At 46.7% G+C, this 17136-nt stretch overlaps 1 protein-coding gene across 4 annotated transcripts in view; it reads right to left on the bottom strand.

Moving 5' to 3' along the window:
• Arid1a (AT-rich interaction domain 1A) overlaps positions 1 to 17136 on the bottom strand; it is a 73371-nt gene that overhangs the window by 18102 nt on the left and 38133 nt on the right. The window lies entirely within an intron of this gene.

Here is a 17136-nt window from a genome sequence, read left to right as displayed (position 1 = left end):
TGATAGCTAAGTGCTTGCTACTCCAGGAGAAAACTACAAAGTACTGCTAGGAACCCCTCTTCCTCCGTCCCTCCAATTACTATGTGCATGTATGTGTTTTTTTTTTTTTTAAATAAAATGTTTTATGTGCATTGGTGTTTTTCCTGCATGCATGTCTATGTGGTGTCAAATCCCTGGAACGGAGTTGCAGACAGTTGTGAGCTGCCATGTGGGTGCTGGGAATTGAACCAGGGTCTTCTGCAAGAGGAGCCAGTGCTTTTAACCTCTGAGAAATCACATCAGTGCAGCCAGCTTACTAAGGACTCTTTCAAGCCAAACCTTTTCATTACATACTTAGAGGGTAAGAAAGATATGGGACATGGGAAAGAGAATCTCTTTAATACCAAGAAAGTCTGGCATTAAATGTCTAATTCCTGATCTCCAAGACTGATGGAGAGAAGTCTACCAAATGAACAAACTCAATGTTCTGCTCAAGCACCACAAGGTCCCCTTGCTTGCTCCTCTGAAAACTGCCAGTTTCTAGGATGACCCATTTGCTCACCGGAAGAAGAAACTAGTCTATTTTACAAGAAAACAAGAATCAAATGCCCATTTTTTTTTTTTTTGCCAGCACATCCACCCTCCCCCTCCACCCCCATTTATTGATTGATTGATTGATTGATTGATCCAGGGTCTTTCGTAGCTCAGGCTGACCTTGAATTCACTATATAGCCAATGCTCTCCTTGATTCTCACCAGCCAAGGTGCACCAGCACATCGGCTTCTAAGACCTACTCCTGGTTCTCTGGTGGTGGGGATGCCGGCCTGTGCATGTGGATCTAGTGGTCAATCTCAGGTGCTGTTTCTCAGGTGTCGTATACCGTGAGGTTTTTTGAAAGACAGATCTTCAAATGGAACTAGAACTGGCTAAGAAGGCCAAGATGGCTAGCCAGTGTGTCTCAGGAGTCTGTTTGCCTCTGCCTTCCAGGCAACTAGTATTACAGAAGTGTGTACCCCTACTGTGCCTCACTTTTTGACACAAGTTCTAGGGATCGAGTTTAGGTATGTACTTTTCCAACTGAGCAATCTCTCTCCAGCCAAAAGCACCCTGATCTGGTTCTGTTCAAGTTATTTTGAAAAACCAAGTGTTCTTTTGGACAGTTTACATTAACACAGGTAAAATACAAACAGTGTCTTAGAAACCACATCTGAGATAATGCCTGACATCCTTTTGAATATCTTTTTGCTGCCTCCCATTTGGTTCATGCACCCAGGACACCCATCATTAAACAGTCAGGAAATGGATTCAGCTGCACCACTTGTGTTAATGAGCATAGCTCACCACAGATCTGAGGTAACTGCTCAGTCTTGGCTGAGGAATTCCAGAAGCAGCCCTTGGGCTGAAGTCACAGGATCTATGGCTGGCAAAGAGGGACTTCCTTCATAAAGGCACTCTGAAGAGTTGTCGGTTTTGATAAAATGTCCTGAGTTCCTTTAAGAAAAAGCACCACTGCCAACACAGCCCCACGCCAGCCAGGGTGCCGGGCACAGACACGGCACAGACACGTGCCAGGCAAGGTGGGCAGCACTCACCTCATCTCTTTTTTGATTGGTTTGAAACCAACTTAACAAGCTGTTGTATTTTTGTCACGTGGTAACAGTGATCATTTAAGAAAGGGATAGGGCAAAGGATCGGCATTACAAGAGCTGCTATCCACGTCTCTGTGCAGGGCACTTTGTATTTCACTCAGCCACCCCCCAACCCCCCAATTAGCCTCACTCTGAAGACTGATCCTCCTCCTGCCAGTTTACTGAGGCTCACCACCCGGGCTCCATCTCCACCGTCTACCCCAGGTTTCATGCAGTTCAGGTTGGATTCAAACTGGTATTTCTGACCCTCCTGCCTCTGTCTTCCAAGTGCTGGGATTACAGACAATACCACAACACCCAGCTCAAGTTGAGGATTTTCTTTTCTTTTCTTCCTTTCTTTTAAAAGACAGGGTTTCGTTGTGTAGCCTTGGCTGCCCTGGAACTTATCCTGTACACCAGGCTGGGATTTTCTATTTTAATTTCTTACAACTCTTTCCCCCCCTTTTCTTTTTTTCGGAGCTGGGGACCAAACCCATGGCCTTGCACTTGCTAGGCAAGCGCCCTACCACTGAGCTAAATCCCCAACCCCTACAACTTTTTTTTTTTTTTTTTTTTTCCTTTTTTTTTTTTGGAGCTGGGAACCAACAGGGCCTTTCTTGCACTAGGCAAGCGCTCTACCACTGAGCTAAATCCCCAACCCCCTACAACTCTTGATTGTATGCATTACTACCACTAGATTTTGAAGACACAAAAACTGATGTCTGGAGAAAGCCCGAGTTACATGCCCAAGTCACCTGGTGACTAGGTAGTGAACCCCCGGCAAAAGCTCAAGCCCAATCTTGTTTATTATCCTATGAAATCTTCTCCATTATCCTATAAAATAGTATGAACTGAGGAAAACACACACTGTGCTGAGTTAGGTACACAAAGCTCAGTTTTAGATGATTATTGTGATTTTGAGCAATCTGGCAAACAAGCCTGGCTTAGGTTTCAATGAGAGGACTGGACAAACATGAGTTTGACACTGTGTGGGGCATACTCAAAAACCCCACTGGCATAATACACTTGGGGCCAAAGAGCAGCTGTACTAGTCTAGAATTAGAAATATATGCTGGGTGGTGGTAGTGCACACCTTTAATCCCAGCACTTGGGAGGCAGAGACAGGTAGATCTGAGTTCAAGGTCAGTCTGATCTACAGAGTAAGTTCCAGGACAGCCACTGGTACACAGGGAAACCCTGTCTCAAAAAGGAAGAGGGAGGGACACACACACACACACACACACACACACACACACACACACACACACACACAGAGAGAGAGAGAGAGAGAGAGAGAGAGAGAGAGAGAGAGAGAGAGAGAGAACATTTGAGTAGCAGTGGCTAATCACATGATGAATGTTTTTATTGGATATGAGGGTTTAAGTCTCCAAAAGCTGCCTCACAAACCACTCCTGTTGTAAGAACAGGTACAACCCCAAACTTCATGACCTTTTATGGCTTGAGACGACACACCTTGGCTTTCTACTCTACAATCATCCAGTTTTTCAGGTGTTCTGTTTCCTACAATTCTGATGTAGTGTTTGAGTCAGACCGTCAGTGTGCCTCACAAGCCTGGTTTCTACAACACACTCACAAAGATAAGCGATCCATCAACCTAAGTCCACATGCCTTTAAAGCCCCATGTTCTCGAACTTGACTAAAGGACCCATCTAGTCAGCATCTCTTGGGAGAGAAGGGGGTTGCCTGCAAGTGTAGCAGTGTCTCCTCAGTTGACAGGTTTTCCCCTAGGATTGCTCTTCTCCAAGTATAATCCTGCTAGAGATGGGAGTCGAGGATCAGCCCACTCAGTGCCCTTGCCAGTTCCAAGGAAGCAGCAGGGCCAGAAGAATTTCCTCACGTGTTTCCAACGTGTTTCATGAATTTTATTGCTCATCTGCCATGCAGATCAAAAGCGCTGGAGCAGGTCCAACTATTTCACACAGAATCTCACACTCCAGGCTGGCTACAGCTCCGAAAGCCTTCATTCCTTCTCTTGAAATACTGCCCAGTGTTATTTTGGGATGTGACCTGATAGAGGAAGCCCACAGGGACACCATGACGATAGCTGTCCCAGCTGTGATTGGTCGCCCAGCCCTAGAGTGTGCCAGCATGGGTTTGTCAGGCTCTGCTGACAAACAGAACTCAGCAGCTGATACCTTCCCTTCACACCACAACAAAACCATGCCTGAAATCACAGTCCATACCCCATGGTGGAGGTTGGGAACTGGGCTCTCCAAGAAAAGAAAAGTCCACAAGATATACCATGAGCTGGCTGTCTGGTGAAGCCGTTAGATACCAGAACAGGGTTAAAGAGTAGGAAGACAAATGGCCTACCCACAAAACTATGCAAGGAGACCCAGCAGGCAATATTTCTGCATCTACTTAGCCATGAAGAGTCTCTCCTGGTTTTGTATGGTTACTGCCAGGTAAAATACTCATCAATGGAACAATAGCTAAGGTCTGAGGGAGGTCACTGCTCACTTGCATATGATCTGCTTGGAGGCCTTGGGTGTGAAAAGGACAGAGAGACAGGTAAATCCTACACTGTGGGGCAGGGGTGAGAGGCGCTGAGAATTATACCCACAGCAACATGTCAGTTCCCCTACCCAAGCCTAGTCCCACAGATCCAGGGACATAAGGAAACTGTTCCCATGTTAGAGAACCTGAGTGAATCCTCAAAAACACAGGAGAGATGTGGAAAACCAGGCCAGGGCAGAAGGTAGGATGGGGTAACAGATTCAAATGATTCAGGGAAATGAACCCCAATTAATTACTTACAACAAATCTGGGAGGTTTAGACATGGTGATATGTGTGAATAACCCTATCACTGAGGCAGAGGAAGAAGACTGAGAGTTCGAGGCCCATCTAAGCTACACAGTCACACTCTGGTCTTCAGGAAGGTTGTGCTTTGTTGGCGTCACAGTTCTCAAAAAGCAACAACAACAACAACTCTCGTAAGCACACACTTACTCATCAAGGGCAGCGGGCCCGACTACTATCATCAAACACTTCTAGAGGAACCGGAGCAGTGCTGACACAATACTGGGGATGCATCAGAGAGCGCAGAACAGGTGCTTAGTCTGGAATCTGCTGGAGATTCACACCAACTATCTTCTAATCCCGTTACCAATCAAAAGGATATGGCTTAAGATGGAGAAATCAAGATATTCTCGTCTTCTAGAAGGAGCCCCATCTCAGGTGGCTGTAAGTCTTCGTACTTCTTCCTTGCTCAGCTCTGTGACCCTTTCAAACCATAGGAAAAGCAGGGCTTGTTTAGGGGCCTCATTCCCCAGGATAAAAGATGGGGCAGTCGGTTCCTTACTGAAGGAAAGCCAAATAGCTTCAACACCCACATTCCCAAACCAGGCCAGAGAAATGCTCCAACAATAGGATAGCAGACTCCTTCAAACACACACCAAGGGGGAGACATGGCTCAGTGGTTAAGAGCACTCACTGACCGCTCTTCCAGAGGTCCTGAGTTCAATTCCCAGCAACCACATGGTGGCTCACAACTGTCCGTGATGGGATCTAGCTGTTCTAACTCACCTAAGCAAAATCGGGAAGTGGGTCTGATTCAGGGTGGAGGCTGAGGGCTTGCTAAAGTGCAGAGGGAGGAAAGGAGACTGCTGTGCCGCTCACATTCCTGTGGAAGGAGCTCCTGCAACAGCAGCTTAGCTACTGCAGAAGCCATTGATCTCACAGGGGTCAATATCTTGCTCCCACCAATCTTCTCAGCTGGAGGTTTAATCACATTGAATGTTTCTGTTCAACATCTCTACATGCACTCTCCACCCCCCACCCAAGAGTTAGAAAAGGAGAGGATGTTCTCCTTCACTGTCCTTATCCTAGAAAACTCCCCAAACCAGCTCAGCGAGTAAATGCAAACTGAAGGAGCGAAGGCCTGAGGCAGTCTACATAGGCAGCAAGGAAAGACCCAGTCTCAGGATGCCTGTAGCTTACTGCCAGGCACTCCTGTAAGGACCAGAGCTCCCACAGGTCAGTAACTGGTTGTATTTACTCTCTGGTCTGTTATGGTCCTGATGTTACTTGGTCACCCCATATACATGGATCCAGTCTCTCTCAAAGGCTTCTCATATGAACTAGAGAGAAACATCTTATCCAGCTAGTAATACTAACAACCTTGTGGCCAAAGAAATCCACAGTATTTTCTTTAAATCATTAGTTAATCACCAGCTAACAGACTTATCTGACTGGCGGATGGGGTGGGCCTGGGTTGGGCAGTGCACATCTCAGGAATAGGGCCACTGTAATCCCAGCAAGAAACCCTAACATTACAAAGCTAGAAAAGGCCAGGAGCAGCAACTGCTCATCTTCCCAAGGTCAAGCCTTGCCTATTAGGAAGGCCAACTACACAATGCCTGTTTCATCAAGACCACCAGCTACGATAACTGGACTTAAGCAAGGACAGTTCTGGGTCTCAGAAATGTACCAGGGGGGAGGATACTGACTTAAGCGTCCACATCATCTGACTCTCCCCTCAGAACCACAGCAGCCAGAAAGCAAGTAGGGTCGTCTGGGGAGGGTGACGCGCTGAACGTGAATAGTAACTGGGGACTGAGTGTCTCTGGTTTTGTAAAGTTCTAAAATTATATTAGCCAGAGATCTTCACTCCCACGGTCTAGATAAAAGTTTGAATCCTAGGTAGAACAAGTAGACCTGGTAATGGAGAACAGACAAGACTCTGAAGCAAGAAGAGAGAAGGCAGCCACCAACCTCAGTGTCTCTAAGCCGGGACAACAATGCAAGGAAGCCTCTGTCAAGTTCTAGAAGACGACGTGAGGAAATCCAAACATTCTTACTATGTCCTCTCAACGTGCTTCCTTTCATCTGAAACCTGGCTTCTCTCCTGCTCCCAAAATGGTGGCAAATTACCTTAACTCATCTCAGTAGACAATATTGAGAATTCCTTCTACATCAAGGCTGGCCTTAAGTGACAACTGTGCTGATTCTCGAGCTCCTGTCTTCAATCTCTAGGTTCCAGCTGGGAAGGCATGGCTTCTCAGCCTCCTCTGGTAAGTGTTCAACGGGGAAGGAGGCTGCTAGCTTAGAGGGTGATCATGGTAATCAAAGATTATGTCACAATACTTGTCAGTTCCATGCTGGTGCGCGGGGGAAGAGGAACGGGCTTAGGACACAGGAGATGATGGATAAGGACTGGCTCCTCAGAATGGCACCAGAACTGCCCGGACTCAACACACCTTCCAGGCAGAGCTCCAAGCGTCTCACTTGATATGGGAAAACAACTCCACAGAAAGCCTCTGGACTAAGTTTGACAGATTCCCAACCTAACTAAAGGGAGTCCCAATGGTTTCTCTACAAAGAAGTATTTCTAGGTAGACTTGGCTTATTTCCAAAGACCCAACCACCTCATCCCACCCCTGACAAACAAAAATAATTTGGTGATTATGTATTTTGGGTTTGGCTGGTATTTTCTACAGAACATTATAAAAACATCAAATGAGAGGGAAAAAGAAGAAAAATGAGTGAATGTAAGCCAAGACAAGGCAACAGAATCACCCCTATGCTGTCAGGAATTTCACAAGATTCTTGGTTTGAAGGACTTGCTCCTTCCAGAGTTAATGCCATGATCTGTATCTTCTCATCTTCATTTCTTTCTGGGTGACCCCCAAGCCCCCCCGCCCCCCGTGTGTGAGCGTCTGCGTAGATGGGAAATGGGAGAAGCTGCGTCAACACGGTTAATACTGTGTTAGCACGGTTAATACTGTCTCAGTTCTCCATCCCCCGCAACTGTGAATGTTAAAGAACTAGAACTTCAAGAACTCAGCCACTGCAGACAGTAAGCTCCACGTCCAGTTAAGGCAGAGCAGACCAGAGTTCCATTTCTTCCGCTTGTTTCTGTAGGAGCATTTTTGTTCCAGGCTTGACCTACGTAGTTTTTGGTGGCAGCAACTACTGCTCTATGCTGTTGATGTTTTGAGACAGGGTTTCTCTGTGCAACCCTGGCTGTCCTGGAACTCACTCTGAAGAACAAACCAATCTCAAATCACCTCTGCCTCTCAAGTACTGGCATTAAAGGTGTGCGCCCCTACCTCTGGCTGAGACTGCTGCTTTTTGATTCCTGGGTCACAGATCTTGGGGGAAGGGGGAAACCTCAGGGCCAGTCAGACAGTGCTTCTGGGTCAAACTGAGGCCAAAGTGACTGTTTCTGACTGAAGTCTGCACAGCACCACATCCTAACCAACTCAAAGTCATCATTACTGAACGTTTTTCTACAACCAACCCATGATACAGCTCTAAACATTCTGCTTCAGTATATAAGGTGACCCATCAGAGTAGCTATGTAGGAAATAAAACAGACTCGATCACAAAGCTTACACTCCCAAACAAATGCTTTTCTTGGGAGGTGGAGGGGAGCCCTTTAAATATATCGGTCCAGAATGGCCTCCTTCCTATCTTCCGTTTTTTACAACATCCCTGCACATTCTCTCCCATTCTCAGTTGGAGAGAGAAAGAGAGAGTGAGAATGTGTGTGTGTGTGTGTGTGTGTGTGTGTGTGTGTGTGTGTGTGTGTGTGTGTGTGTATGGGAAGGTGCATAAAGACTTGAACTAGTGTAGTAGGCCTTTAGTCCCCGCACTATTAGGAGTCCCAAGCAAAGGCAGCTGGATGGATCTATTTGAATTTGAAGCCAACCTTTCTACATAGGGAGTTCCAGGTCAGTCAAGGCTATGTATAAAGATAATGTCTCAGAAAAACAAAACCAAAATCCACCACCAAAAAGACTTGAACTGTTCTCTTAAGCAGGACCCCTTTCCATCCTTATGTTCTCTTCAGCTGTTCAGAAGACAGTGATACCCACCCACCACCCATTCTAGACTCCCTAAGAGATGCTTGCACTAAAAGGGTACCAAGTGTCTTCCTCAGAGGTAGGAAACATGTTTCTAAGCACCGGCTGCAAAAAGAACAAGGAACAGCAGTCCTAATAATCTAGGACATCTAATGAGTGAGGGGAAGATAGCCCCGATTATTTTTCTTAAGTTTCTGGTCTAATTTCCTTTAGCAGGCTGGGGACGAACTGAAACACAAGTCGCAGTTATGTGGTGAGCTTCACTGGGGAAGGGGGTACTTCCCATCAGCCCTCCTAGGTACGACCACCTCAGGAGCCACCATATTAAAAGGTCAGCTGCTTCTCAGGCTGAGGCTATTCTAAAGAAAACAAGAGGGTCCAGAGAGAAGAATCTGCATGAGACACAGGCAGGAAGTGTAGCTGAGCCACCGAAGACGAGAATAGAAACAGGAAGTGGCCCAGGGACAGCACGCAGTTATGTGTGTGTAGCACAGGCTCCGGAAGGCACCAGCAGGATCTGAGCTAGAGCGGGCTGACTGAAAAAGGATGGCGAGTGAAGGTGTCTGTGTGTGTGTGTCTTTGTCTGTGTGTCTTGGGTGGGGGTGGGGATTCCCTTTCAAGGACACAGAGAACGCTCTGGTTCAATTCTAGGTGCTGCCAGGTTTAGATCACCCCTTTGCTTACCAAAATATTCTGTCAGTATCTGTCACCCTTAGGAAATAAAAACAGCATCATTAAAATCCTTCAATTCTCCCCAAAACTTTAACCATTCATGGGATTTGTTGTTCCTCCCCAAAAGATAGCAAAAAAGTCGGCTTAAGCTTAACTAGGTAGCAACATGTAGGAGTCCTTTCAGAAAGCTTACTGAACACATACATAAACTCAGCAGACAGCATAGATAGGAGAATTTGAAGTCTTCGAGCAAACATACCATGCATGGTGTTATGCCAACACCAAAAATGAGAACCAAGTCCCTAAGAAACCGCACTAGAAACCTGCTGGGTCATTAGAGACAAAGCCGAACACAGAGCCACGCCCACAAACCGAGCCCTTAGGAGGCAGCTGGATGTTCCAGGACAGCCTGGGCTACAGAGTTCTGGATCACTGTGAGTTACATAGCAAAGCAATATGGATAGACACAGAGAATGACTGTATCTCAATCAATCAAAAGAAATAACGCAGGATGGGGTGCGCAGGGTGGGTGGGGTGGGTAGGGTGCGTGGGGTGGGTGGAGTGCTGGGGTGGGGTGGGACGACACAACAAGACACAGACAACACCTGGGAATTATGAGGGATTTTAAGATTGCAGAGGAATGCTAGGAGCTGCAGCCCTGAGGACGTCAGGGTCTCAAAAGCATCCATAAAACATGTGATGTAATCTCACAACCAGAGACTATTTAAACTTTATTATACTTGGTCAGGAACTTGTACTGTACATTCAAGTTCCCAGCCTGGTATTTCCTCATTTTCTTTGAAAATTCCTAACTCTGGGCTTTTAAGTCATTAGACTCATGGATAACTTAAGGTGTCTAGAGTAATACCAGTCAGGCACAGAGGTGCACACCTGTAATTCAAGGACTTAGAGGCAGAAGCAGGGAAGAGGTAACTACCCACCCCATCTCTGAGTTTCATGTCACCCAAGGCTGCAGAGTGAGACCCTGACTAAACAAACAAAGCAGTCCTAAAGGACCCAGACGTCTATGACACAGCCTTCTTCCTAAGGCAGAAAGGCTGTGAGCACAGAGGAGCAGGGAACTGGCTTGAGATATGTCTCATCAAAATGGCTGCTGAAACGAGACCAGACAAGGACTGCACCACCAGGCATGCTAACATGGAAGGGGGACCTAAGACGAAGAACCACCAGCAACTAAGGAGCAGGAAGAAATACGGACTTCTCCATGGAAGAACACAGCAGCTGGTGATCCAATGCCGAATTCCACTCCTGAAAATATACATATAGGGCTGGAGAGATGGCTCAGTGGTTAAGAGCACCGGCTGCTCTTCCAGAGGTCCTGAGTTCAATTCCCAGCACCCACATGGCAGCCTACCACAATCTATAATGGGATTTGATGTCCTTTTTTGGCATGCAGGCATAAATGTGAACAGAGCACTCATACATAAAATACACAAAAATGCAAAATAAAAAAAATCTAGAAAACATATACAGGCAGGTGATGATGGGACACACCTTTAGCCCCAGTACTCTAGGAAGCAGAGACAGAAAATCTGTGAGTTCTCTGCCTGTCAGAGCTACAGAGTGAGTTCCAGGTATACAGAGAAACCCTGTCTCAAACAAAACAAGCAAAGCCATACAAGCAACATTACATAGACTGAGTAGGTTGAATTTATAAACAAACAAATAAATCCATCCATCTATACATACATACAAGGGTCAACTGGCCGAGGTGCCTGTTACTTAACATATCAAAGTGGACCTGGCAGCCAGGTTCACCCTACCAGCTACAAGGTCCTCCTGGCCAGCATACCCTGTCCTTTATCCTGATTTCTCCAACCCAACAGGCTGAGCTGCTCTTCACTGTATAATCTATAATGATTTTGGTTACTAGCTCTTTGTAATTTTGTTAACTTTGGACCTCCTGGCTGCTGCTTCTTCTGGTTCCCTGGTTTCCCCTCTCCCCAGCTCAAACGGTCACTCTCCGAGGTGCCTGGCTTTGGCTGTGTTCTCCCACACATCTATAATAAACTTTCTCCTCTACCCCAGCAGGACCGGTCACATTCCTTTCCCCTTTCATTTTCTTCAGTATAGATACAGACACACATCTAACAGCAAGTAATCGGAAAGAAGATGCACATCTGAAATACATCAAAGGAGGGTGATATGTGGGAAGGTTCGGAGGGAAGAAGGGGAAATGATGTAATTACATTATCGTCTCAAAAGGAAAAAGAAGAAAGGCCAACAGATCAGGGATAGGGCAGGTAGAACTGTCTGCATCCTCCGGCAATTCCACAGATGATATTCTGAGTAGTAGAGAGCGGGTTTAATTTAGCATTAACCAGGGGGCTTTGTTCCAGACCAGAAGTTGTCTAAGACAGGGAGGGCTCACTGCTATCCAAAACCCAGGCAGTGAGGACCCAAACCCTAGCCAGGCCTATTCTCTGAAGCTCTCTAGATGACTCCTCCCCAAGTCATCCTGATGGCTTACCCTGGGGGACAGCTCCCCAGTCGCCCATTTACATCTCCTCACCTGTGACTTACAAACAAAAGTGAAAGGGAGGCCAGAAAGATGGCTCAGCCTGAGGGGTCTGAATTAGATTTCTGGTCCACTTAGTGGAAATTCCAAAAACTGTTCTGACCCCCACAAAGCAATGTGGTATTTGGGAATGCATGGGCACAGACTTAACAAACAAATCCAATTTCTAAAAAGCGAAATCCATTTACTGTCCTTCCCACCCAAGGACAGGCCTACTGATACTTTATACTGCAGAGCATGACTGGACTGTAGATGGCATGGTGGCTCATCCCTGTAATGCCAACACTGATGTAGAGGAAGGAAGATCTGAGTGAAGGCTGAGGTAAGACCAGGAGCGGCTCAAAACTTAGGAACATTGGCTGTTCTCTGGCAGGACATGGTACCTCACAACCATTTGTAATTCCAGTCCAACGGGGCCTGTGCACATCCTCCTGGCTTCTGCAGGTAGCTGGCATACACAGCACTCATGTGGTACACAGATGCACATACAAAACCACCCCTACACATAAAGTAATACATTCCAAGACAGTGGCTGGAGAGACGGCGCAGTGGTTAAGAGTACCAGCTGTCCTTTCAGAGGACTAGGGTTCAATTCCCAGCACCCACATGGCAGGTCACAACAGTTTGTAACTCCAATTCCAGGGTATCCAACATCCTTACACAGAAATACATGCAAAACGCAGATATATGTAGAATAAAAATAAACAATCATTAAGAAAATGCAAAACAAGGGGTTGGGGATTTGGCTCAGTGGTAGAGCGTTTGCCTAGGAAGCGTAAGGTGCTGGGTTCGGTCCCTAGCCCCCGGGGGGGGGGGGAGAAAATGCAAAACACTGAAACATAGAAGGGTCTCTTCTCAACAAACAGCAAATGACTAGATCATCTATGGCAGTATTATATGGGTGGCATGATAAAGGAAATGTTTCATTTGAAATATGAGAGTTAGAGCCAAGTTCTGACTCTGAACATTGTATTTTTCACATGACACAGGAATGGGTACAGTTCAATATACTGTAGCTGTCTGCAGGTGGCTAGAGCCACCTTCCCAGACCCGCTCAGTGCTATCTAAAGATGGTTAAAACTTCAAGAGGTAAAAGAACCAGGTATGGTGGTGTGTGCCTTCAATCCCAGCCCTTTGGAGGCAGAGGCGGGCTGATCTCTCTGAGCTTCAGACCACCCTGGTCTACGAAGCAAGTCCAGGACAATCAGGACTACACACAAAACAAAAAAGGAATTAACAGAAAGAAAGAAAGAAAGAAAGAAAGAAAAGAAAGAAAAGAGAGAGAGAGAGAGAGAGAGAGAGAGAGAGAGAGAAACCAACCAACCAACCAACCAACCAACCAACCAAGCCAGCCAGCCAGCCAGCCAGCCAGCCAGCCAGCCAGCCAGCCAGCCTCTGGTCCTGTCAGACTTGACTTTAATAAATAGACCCATGCCCGCCAAGTAGGGACCCAAGATTCAGATCTTCAACAGCAGCCTTTTAACCCAAGTTCTCAGACAGAGAAGAATGACCTCCATAATCTAAGCCGGTTTTCTTTTTCTCCCCTACTCCAGCACCATTACCCTTTCCTCTTCCACTGTGGGGCAGGGGACTTGGGCTGACCCCGCCAGCTCTCCTGCTCAGTACCTATTAACAGTTCTCCTCACTGCACGTGTAGTGCACGGCGTACTGCAGGACCCAGGAGGCAGCCGCAGGATGATCAGTAGGTTTCAAGCCCGCCAGGGCTGTCTGAGATAGAGGAAGAGAGTCGAAGGGACAGACAAGGCTGTCCTGCCATTCCTCCCTTTGTTCATTTCCATTGCCTATGTAGAAAAGATCCCAATAAAAATGCTTCATGACAAACCACCTGTCTGTTTTCCTTGATATAAGCTTGATACAGACTGTTTTCTCTTCTCCTTTGGCTCCCGAAATATCCAGTCCTGGTCCTATGCCGATCTCTCCATCTCTGCTGGCGGCCTCCACCTGTGACTACAGGCATTGTTCAGGGCTCCATCTGGCTCCGTTCTCTATACTCTAATCATAGCCTCTAAGGTCTACTTCATTTCATGGTTTAACTATTAACTATCAAGCAAGACAGCTCTCCAGCACTACCTGAGTTAGTCTTGTCAGAGCTTTAGTCTTTCATCTCTGACTAGTAATTAGACATGTCTCCGGACATCTTACTAAAGCTAATTATTCTAAACCAGAAAATGACACTTAACTTGGACTCAACAATGAGTTTCCCCTGTTAGACTTAGGTGATGAGATCATTTCCCTCTCTTCTCTCTCCCTTAGAAAGATCTTATCAATCAATGTCTTTACATTTTGCACCAAGTACGGTACATCTATTTTCAAACTTGGGAAATTCTTTCCTGAACAAGACCATGCAATTTGATAGAGGGGGCAGACCCTTGTACCTCTCACCAGAATTAAATATAACAGTTTAACTTTTACTCCCTTGATCTCAGACCCTGGCCTTTCCAAGCCATAGAGAATAGCAACAATTTAAAGGAAACCCCAAGCTCAACGCCTATGGTCTAATGTTCATCCTCTGCAGTACAACTCACTCTAGGAACCTGTCGGAGCCTGAATGTCTTCAGTGCACTCTTAGTGACCTCTGGCCTTGCTAGACTTTTTCTTACCTCAGGTTCATCTACCTCCAGTGCATACTCGACTTGTAGAACTCACTATAGAGACTCCTCCTTCTCTCTATCCGTCCATCATTTTTTTTTTGAGACAGGGTTTCTCTGTATAACAGTCCCAGTCATCCTGGAACTTTCTAAGTAGACCAGGCTGGCCTTGAACTCAGAGATCTGACTGCCTCTGCATCCCAAGTACTGGGAGTAATGGTGTACACAACCACGCCCAGCTGGCTCTTTTGAGATAGGGTCTCACTGAGTTATCTGGGCGCTTCTTGAACTTGGAAGCCCTTTGCCTTGGTCTGCCGAATGGTTGAGATGACATAAAGAGCGCATGCCACCAAGGCTCACCTACGCAGACACACACGAATCACTGACTCAGCAAGCAGGGGCAGCGTCACCAAGTGCTCCAGGCTTCTCTCCAGAGACAGGGAGCTAACTTACCTGGGAAAAATACACCCAATAGAGGACAAGGGGGCCGGCGCCCACCAGGGAGAGCACTTGCTGCTCTTGCAAGGTCTCATTCACCTGCCAGCTCCCACAACTCCACAGGGACAACCTCCTCTGGCCATGGCAGGCACCAGGGACCCATGTGCTGCACATATATACATGTATGTAGACAAACACTCATACACATTTTTTTTTTTTTAAATAAACAACCCTTTCTCAACCCTGGGCATGTGTGTCTGCAGACCCAGTCATGGAGAGGCTGAGGAGATGGGGAACTCAAGACCAGCCTGTGCTATGGAGTGAGACTTTGTGTCTAACACACTAGACATGTCCACATGTCCACCCTATCCTTCAGAACATGAAGGACCTTATATGTCACAGCACTAAACCTATAGACAACAGTCAGTCAGTCAAGAGGTTTAAAGCAGCAGGCAGTAACATGACCAGGTCCCTTTCCGCACCCCTCTGGTAAACTATTAAAGATAAACTTGAAGGGAAAGGGGAAAAAACAAAAACTAAGCAAGACACCAGTGAGAGGTTAACAGAGACCTGGAAGAGGGAAGAAGGGAAATGGAGAAAACAGGAGACAAAGGCTTGTCTCTCGTGCCACAGCACAGCTGTGAAGAGCAGAGGACGGTTCTGCAGAAACCCCCTTGTGCTTCAGCCAATGTCTGGGGACTGATCAGGTCACGGCTGTGCAATTCTCTGCTACAACACCTGTCGGCCTTTCGAAATCTCTTAGGTAGATTGTAACTTAGGGGCCCATTGGGCAGAAGAGCTCCTGGGTGGCTATGCAGTGAGGGCTACCCTCCAAGGTCGCAGCTTCAGGGCAGTCTGTCTAAGCTGGGGTGTCATGAAGGGGAGCAGAGAGTCCAGAGAACAGCCTGGGTTGAACTTCAGCAGGTGTTGTTCACCTTGGTTAGAGATTAAGGTCTCTCCCTGGCTAGAACTGGCTGGATGAGGAAGACCGCATCCTTTTGACAGCACCTCCCAGCATTAGTTTTGTAAGCACTGTCCACTATTCCTGGCTCAGTTTCATGGCCACCAGAGCTCAGACTCAGGCCCTGTGCTTATTGTACGGTAAGCCGTTTACATTATCTGAGACTCCCCAGCCAAGTCTTCTTTCACTCTTCTCCATGCCCTTCTTCCTCCCTTTTCTTTAACCCCTCTCTTTCACTTTCTTGGCTATTTGAGGCAGGATCTCTCTGTGTAACCTTGCCTGTACTAGAATTCACTCTGTAGACCAGGCTAGCCTCCAACAGAGATTCTCCTGCCTCTGCCCCCGAGTGCTGGGAGTAAAGACGTGTGCCACCACCACCCAGCTGCCTTCTCTATTTCAACTCACCATCCGCCCTCCAAATCCCAAGACAATCAATCAGCAGTCTAAGTCCCCATCTCTCTCAAAGCTGCTACAGTGGCCACCTAGACTAGTTTTAAAGGTCAGTGTCTCATGTAAACTAGAACCATCAATACCAACTTAAAAAAATTGCAAACTTTGCATACATACCCAATGAATCAATCTTTCAAGTAGGGCTCAGTAATATTTATTTTCATTAATTGACAGATAATTTTTAATGCAGGCTAAAAATGACAAAGTTAACTCTATCTTCCCTCACTCAATGGGGCTTGCATTCTTGTACCCATTTTCCATGTCTCATCACCAGCACAGTTTCAAGTCTAAACAGAAGTTCATGAAAGTGTCCCTGTTTAAAATACGGGTTGGGGATTTAGCTCAGTAGTAGAACGCTTGCCTAGCAAGCGCAAGGCCCTGAGTTCGGTCCTCAGCTCCGGGGACAAGTATACATTATTCTGGGAAACCACCACACTTGTCGAAATAGCTCTTAAAACAACCAAATACCCCCATCAATGAAAAGGTAAGGCCTCTTTAGATATCCTCCATGCATAGACCTATTCAACCACCCCAGACCTGAGGCTACAAGTATATACCAAGTACCACGTTTAGCTGAAGAGAACAGAAACTCAGACACAGACACAGAGACAGAGAGAGAGTCGCATGCCCAAAAGAATGTGCGTGCATCATGAGCGTGTATATGCAGGGAGTGTATATGCAGGGAGAAGCGAGGTCAGAAGAGGGCCGAACTCCCTGGAGCTGCAGGCACGGGCTGTTGTGAGTGCTTGATAGGTATGCAGGATTGCCCAAATAGAATCTTTTACAACCCAGCCAGTGATGTCACATGACTTTAATTCCAGAACACACAAGGCAGAAGCAGGTGAATCTCTGTGAGTTCCAGGTCATCTAAGGCTATACACATAGTGAGACCCTGTCTTAAGCACCCATCCTCTTCCTTCAAAAAACAAACAGCACCACAGCTCCAAGTTAATCACAAGTCAGACTTCAGTTTTTAGGACACTCTCTTACAATTCTGCCCCCAGGAGGAAATTAAAGGCCTCACCTGCCCCT

The sequence above is a fragment of the Rattus rattus genome, chromosome 1, assembly GCF_011064425.1.
Source record: "Rattus rattus isolate New Zealand chromosome 1, Rrattus_CSIRO_v1, whole genome shotgun sequence".
Classification (NCBI taxonomy): Eukaryota; Metazoa; Chordata; class Mammalia; order Rodentia; family Muridae; genus Rattus; species Rattus rattus.
This window is presented reverse-complemented; position numbering and strand designations above follow the sequence as displayed.